The sequence below is a fragment of the Dermacentor albipictus genome, chromosome 2 (assembly GCF_038994185.2).
Source record: "Dermacentor albipictus isolate Rhodes 1998 colony chromosome 2, USDA_Dalb.pri_finalv2, whole genome shotgun sequence".
Taxonomy (NCBI): Eukaryota; Metazoa; Arthropoda; class Arachnida; order Ixodida; family Ixodidae; genus Dermacentor; species Dermacentor albipictus.
Genome location: NC_091822.1, coordinates 81,604,126 through 81,610,732, shown reverse-complemented (window position 1 = coordinate 81,610,732; position 6,607 = coordinate 81,604,126).

The window sequence follows — 6,607 nt, the reverse complement described above, 5'->3', positions numbered from 1 at the left end:
GTTGTCTTGTGTAAAAACGGATTTAAAAAAGTTATTAAACTGATTTGCTCTTTGGAAAGCATCCTTCTGCGGCAAATTGCTTTGCTTATGCACGTTCGCGTTAAAATATCTCCAAAATTTTTGAGGAGCCGTCTTGATGAAGTTGCTAAGTGTGACGTTCATGTACGTATGTTTTGCTTGCTTTATCACTACTTTCAACTCATGTGCCAATTTTCTAATTTTGTCAGATAAACAGGGATTTGATGTCTTACCCTTAAGTTTCCTCAGCCTTGACATTTTACGTTTCATATGTATTATATTCCTTGTGATCCAAGGGTTTCTTTTGTGCACTTTCTTTTTTTTCATGGGTACGAAGTTTGATAAACATTCGTGTACATAGGTCTTAAATTTCGCCCATAATTCATCTACTGTCACAGAATTATCATGGAAAAGACAAGAGAAATTGGGGTAGTGATACTCAAAAAAGTCAAGAATGCCGACATCATCTGCGTTTTTCCAATCATATATTCGTGTGATCAATTTTTCTGAGCGTGCTGGCGACGGTAGTGATAGACAACATTTGGTTGCCTTGTGGTCCGAAATTCCGTCAATTATTTCCCATGATATGTCCTCTACAGGAACGTTTTCACTCACAAAAGTTAGATCAAGGATTGTGCTGCTCGACAAAGTGACACGTGTGGGTTGCTGAATGATTTGCTTTAAACCACTATTGAAGGCCATATCAAGTATCGCCTCAGCGCTGTCCTTATCGATAACACCAGCATCGTACGAATCCCATCTTATACCTGGTAGATTGTAATCCCCCGTAAGGACAACCTTTTTGTCCCCTTGAAGGTGACGCTGCATGTAGTCAGACAAGATATGTAATGGCTCCGGGCCAGAATTCGGTGCTCTGTACATTGTACCAACATAAAGGGAATATACGCCGATCGTGATCCTACAGAACAGTGCTTCTGCGCCGGTAATGTTAGGTAGCGGTGTGGTCTGAATGTCGTCTTTCACTAAAATCGCGACGCCACCGCCACGTGTACATCTATCCTGACGAAGAACTATATAACCTGGGGGAAAAATATTGTTGGTCAAGATACATGATGACAGCCAAGTTTCACTAATGGTTATGATATCAGGTTCATGTTCAAGAGACAAGGCCTCAAGTTCTACCGTCTTATTAACTATACTCCTGGCGTTGATATTAAGAATAGTTAGTTTTTTCTTAACTTAGCAGGTTGCCGTTCGGCAATTCGAGGAGACACTTTTTTTACTGGTATTTTCTCGCCTAGTTCTTCATCCCATGCAAAGAGTTCATCATTTACTTTGATCTTATCGTAAACGAGTCTGACCTTTTCGTGCTTTTCTCTATTAAGTTTGCAACTATCCCAAAGTTTTTTTCTTATATTGCGTACCGCCAGAGAAAAATCTTCGCTGACAGAAATTTTGGAACCCTTCAGTCTAAAACAGTTCTTAAGTATCTTGGCTTTGTCTCTGTAATCGAACAGCTTGAAGATCACGGGGCGCGTTTTGTTAGCCTTCTTCCCTCCCAAGCGGTGAATTCGCTCGAAACCGGAAAACGTTACACCAAGCACTTCTTTAATTAGTTTAGTGCTAACCTCGTGTTCTAGGATTTCCGATGTTTCATCCTCGAGTTCGCTTAGTCCGTAAATAATTAGGTTCGACCGTCTGCTTCGGTTTTCTAGGTCGTCAATTTGACGCAGAAATGATTTCATGGTCTTTTCCAGTTGCATGCACTTTTCCTCGATGGTTGACATACGACTTTCAAGCTGTCCTAAAAGATCTAGTTTGGAGTGAATACTTGCTAACGACTCACTTGAACCCTTATTTTCGTTTCTGATAGCGGTGATGTCGGCAGCCATTTTTCTAATTTCAGCAGCAAGTTCCTGCATGTTGGGACCAGGGTTGCTCTCTACATCCCCTCCCAGCAACAACAGGTATCTTAAAGACACTATGCAGTTTCGAAGCAAAGAACACATTTGCCTTGGGCACGGCAGCACAAGAAGAATCAAGCAATTACTACGGTAACATTTGCCAAAACGTTTGCTCACCTGGAGCATGAAGACAAAGGGGTTTGTCAGCCACATATTCATTCCGATGCTACCGTGCCCAATGCTGTACTCGTGGAAGCAGCTGCTATTTAAAGCGGTTGATGTCGATAAGGTTGCCGATGTCGCTGCAGCCATGAAGAAGTGGTGATCCAAACGGAACGGAATGGAAGCCTGGGCGTCGTTGCGCAGACGTTGTCGCGCAGCCCAGTTATCGTCCGTGAACGCGTGGTCACTGCTTTGAGGCTCGTCGATGTGGACTGGACGGGAGACGACGAGGGCACTCGGTCCAGCCACCAGGAATACAGGAAGCGCCTGGAGCATGAAGACAAAGGGGTTTGTCAGCCACATATTCATTCCGATGCTACCGTGCCCAATGCTGTACTCGTGGAAGCAGCTGCTATTTAAAGCGGTTGATGTCGATAAGGTTGCCGATGTCGCTGCAGCCATGAAGAAGTGGTGATCCAAACGGAACGGAATGGAAGCCTGGGCGTCGTTGCGCAGACGTTGTCGCGCAGCCCAGTTATCGTCCGTGAACGCGTGGTCACTGCTTTGAGGCTCGTCGATGTGGACTGGACGGGAGACGACGAGGGCACTCGGTCCAGCCACCAGGAATACAGGAAGCGCCTGGAGCATGAAGACAAAGGGGTTTGTCAGCCACATATTCATTCCGATGCTACCGTGCCCATTTGACCCAATATACAGCGTGTCCTAGCTACCTTTAGCCAGAGTATATAAATATATGCGCGTGCCACGTCGCTGGACAGAACCAAGGTAATGTTTGTCGTGTCTTGGAGATACTCAATTTTGTTTTTCATTCCACCGAATTAGATAATTGGTCAATTAATCAACGTATCTATTGTTCCAATTATATTAAGAATGCCAATCAGCAAATTGTACAGCGACATGAAAAAACTCGACACAGTTTTCTGTTGCACAATACTTGCTGCATAAAAGATTTTTCCAAACGTGAAAAGAGCCCACAACTGCCCACAAAATTGCCGTGCGAGTGGCCGCTCGAGGCACTTTGGGTGTATTGGCGGGTTTCTTTCACGCTTGGAAAAGCACTTATGTAGCACGTATTGAGCAACAGAAAGCTGTATCGAGAGTTCTTTTATGTTGCTCTACAATTTTCTCATTGACACGCTTAATCTAATCATGATATTTGAGAAGTTCAGTAGGTAAATCCAGCTACGTGGCATTCACATATCTTTAAACTCTGGCCAAAGTTAGCTGGCCAAAGTAAGAAGAAGATCACTTTGATGATGCGGTGCGCGCGACCACGCGTTTATAGAGGCCGGGCAATATACTCCCACCTGGGAGTTATTTCCGTTTACAGTGTAGCAGCAGCAGTTTTTGGCTATGGCACATATCCATCCGCTTTAGAGCTTAGAACAAAAGACAAAAGTTTACAAGGAGAAGCATACAGTATGCGATGCTGGAAACCACTAGTAAAAGAAATCACTAGCAATAGTTTGATATTACAAAGGCCCCAATAGCATTGGAAGCTCTCAAGATTCTGAGTTTTCACAACTATATTTGTGCAACTAGGTGATTATGCTCAAAGGTTGTGGTTTCACCTCCCACCAAAGGTAGATCGTTCGACTCCCACCAAAGGTCATGAGTTCGGGTGCCTTAATTCACTTTACCGTAATTAACACCAAAGGTCGAGAGTTTGACCCCCCAATTAGGGTGCCATAATGCCGGGCGGTCGACCCATGAGCCATCTTAGGCTTTCGCCTCAATAAGAGAGCTTCTGATAGGGGATGCAAACGGCTTGTCGTACCCAAGAACCCAAAGTCTGCTTTCTGTTTCGCTGGGACCAGAGCGGTTTGCGTGCGCAAGTGTAACGCAGGCCTCTTGCGTGCTTAAGTGCTTAAGTGTACTGAAAAATTGTTCTTGTGCATTCTCTTTATGCTACTTTCTTTTTATAAAAACAAATTAACTAACATTCCAACTATTACGAAGATCATTTGTTTACCATAAAGTTGGAAAAATTATCGATCACGCGCCCTGGTCAGCCGATCGGATAGCTCGCATCACTGACGTCATATGGGTGATTTCGCTCATATGGGTAGGGGCGGCTTAAAATGCCGCCGAGCAGTGCGCTGCGATCGGCAGCGATGTGCATTTTTAAAACCTTATAATAAATTACACGCTTTACGCAGAGCACTTAGATGCGTCAATTGATGATTAGAAGGACCTACTCTAACGACTCAGTACGTTTGTAGAAAATCATCAAAAGCGTTTCAGGGTCCCTTTAAAGGGCCCCTGAAACGGTTCGGACAAATTTTGTTGACGCGTAGGGTACAGCTTAAGTAGAACAGCCACGCTTTTCCTCCTCAACTCGTTCGCCGAGCGAGCGGGGCTAAGCTCCGCCTTCACTGGTCCTGCGTCACGATGCGACGTTACATCGTCCACTTCCGGTTGTTTCGGAGCCCGCCCCCGCCCGCGCGAAACCTCTCCGCTAGCCGCTTGGCTGTCGACCCCAAGCGAGAGCTATCGAAGCAGCGTGCGTTGCGAGCATTCTGTCGTAGCGCCGAACGTGTCTGATATTCCGTTAACCACAGGCAAGCTGGTCATTTCGGCAAATGACTGGAGGCATAAACTCAAGCTGATGAAGGAAATTTGGCGTAGACGTACGTGAGCGGCCTGATCGGTCTGCACGGTCCAGACACTTGTTGGCGCAGCGCTTAACCAGCCAAACAAAGCGCTGATATTGCTGTAACCAAGTGTAAAACATTTTAAACATTTATAAAAACAACGTGCTGATGATTACACTCCTGCGAAAAATACGCACCAGCAGCAAACAAGACTACGCTTCGTTGCTGCTACTGTGTATGGTTGAGTTCTATGCCACCAGGTGGCTGCACCCTGCAGACCATTCACATTTGTCCTTCTGCTCATCTCGGCTCATCCCGTTACGGCACAGTCAAGCGGCCAGACCCTGTCCCCTTGCGCTTATGTTTGCCCTAATACGGGACTCGCGAAACGCTATTGCGTTAGTAATCTTCCAGTGTAAAGTGACGGCCACAGACGCGCAAATCCTGGCGCCGATCGCATAGCGGCAGTCCGATGCGCAGCAGCCAGTTCGCTCGTACGCTGCCTTGCAGAGGGACACGATGTCGCAGCTTGACATATTGCCAGTCGCTACATTTGCAGTACCCAAGGCAACAAAGTCGAATCATAGTGCTCGCGAAAAGACTGAGACCAACTCTGGCCGCGGAGCTCTCGTCAAAACGGAGTACGTTGTAACACAAGCAGACGACACTTGCTGTGTGCCGGAAGTGCTTAAGTGTACTGAAAAATTGTTCTTGTGCATTCTCTTTATGCTACTTTCTTTTTATAAAAACAAATTAACTAACATTACAACTATTACGAAGATCATTTGTTTACCATAAAGTTGGAAAAATTATCGATCACGCGCCCTGGTCAGCCAATCGGATAGCTCGCCCCACTGACGTCATATGGGTGATTTCGGTCATATGGGTAGCTATGGGTAGGGGCGGCTTAAAATTCCGCCGAGTAGTGCGCTGCGATCGGCAGCGATGTGCATTTTTAAAACCTTATAATAAATTACACGCTTTACGCAGAGCACTTAGATGTGTCAATTAATGATCAGAAGGACCTACTCTAACGACTCGGTACGTTTGTAGAAAATCGTCAAAAGCGTTTCAGGGTCCCTTTAAGTAAAAGCATGATGCCAACAATTCGAATGTACTGATGCTACTGAGGTCTGCTCAATTCTCAAGTATCACTCAAATTGCTTTGACAACATGAATGTCATTTCCACATAAGCTGTAGCTGCGGTCATCAGCATCCCGGTTGCACATACAGTATATGCAACTGTGCGCTGACAACAGGGGGGGTATTCTGTAAGTGTCCACCTAGTGGACTTTCAATTTAGGTCACTGCTGATTGGATGCAGCTCTGCGAGAGATGACGGGACGAGCGGCCTTAGCCAATCAGCAGCGACCGAAACACACAGTCCACTAGGTGGACTCTTACAGAATACACCCCCCCCCCCCAGCATGATATGCAGTGAGCCTAGTGACTAGAGAGCTTTGACCTTGAAAGAAGTATACTGCATCCATTATTGTATTACGAATCCCAGAATCTAGAGAATGTTTATTAAATACTTTAATGATTGGCTCACCTCTGTATGTACAATACCATTTGAGGTCATTTCAGTCAATGATGCACGTTTGTTAGATCGATTATTACTTATATTTCCCATATTTTTTTTACTGCTCCTTTGCCGCATCTGCATATATTGTCAAATATTCCATTTTTGATTTATGCAGATCTGACTAATGTATTTCAAACTTCTTTGTGTCTTAAATTGTCTTGTTGCTACTTTTCAAGAATATTGTCAAATAGTTATTTTTTTTCACCCTTGATCCTCTAATTAGCTCACCAGATAGTCATGACTTCCTAGCTTCTTTTTGTGCGGGATGCTTTTAACAAGAGGAAATGTGCCATAGCATGCAGCCTGAACTTCGTGTTGTAATGTGTGTTGGAGTCCTCTTTTTCGAGTACACTGTCAAAGC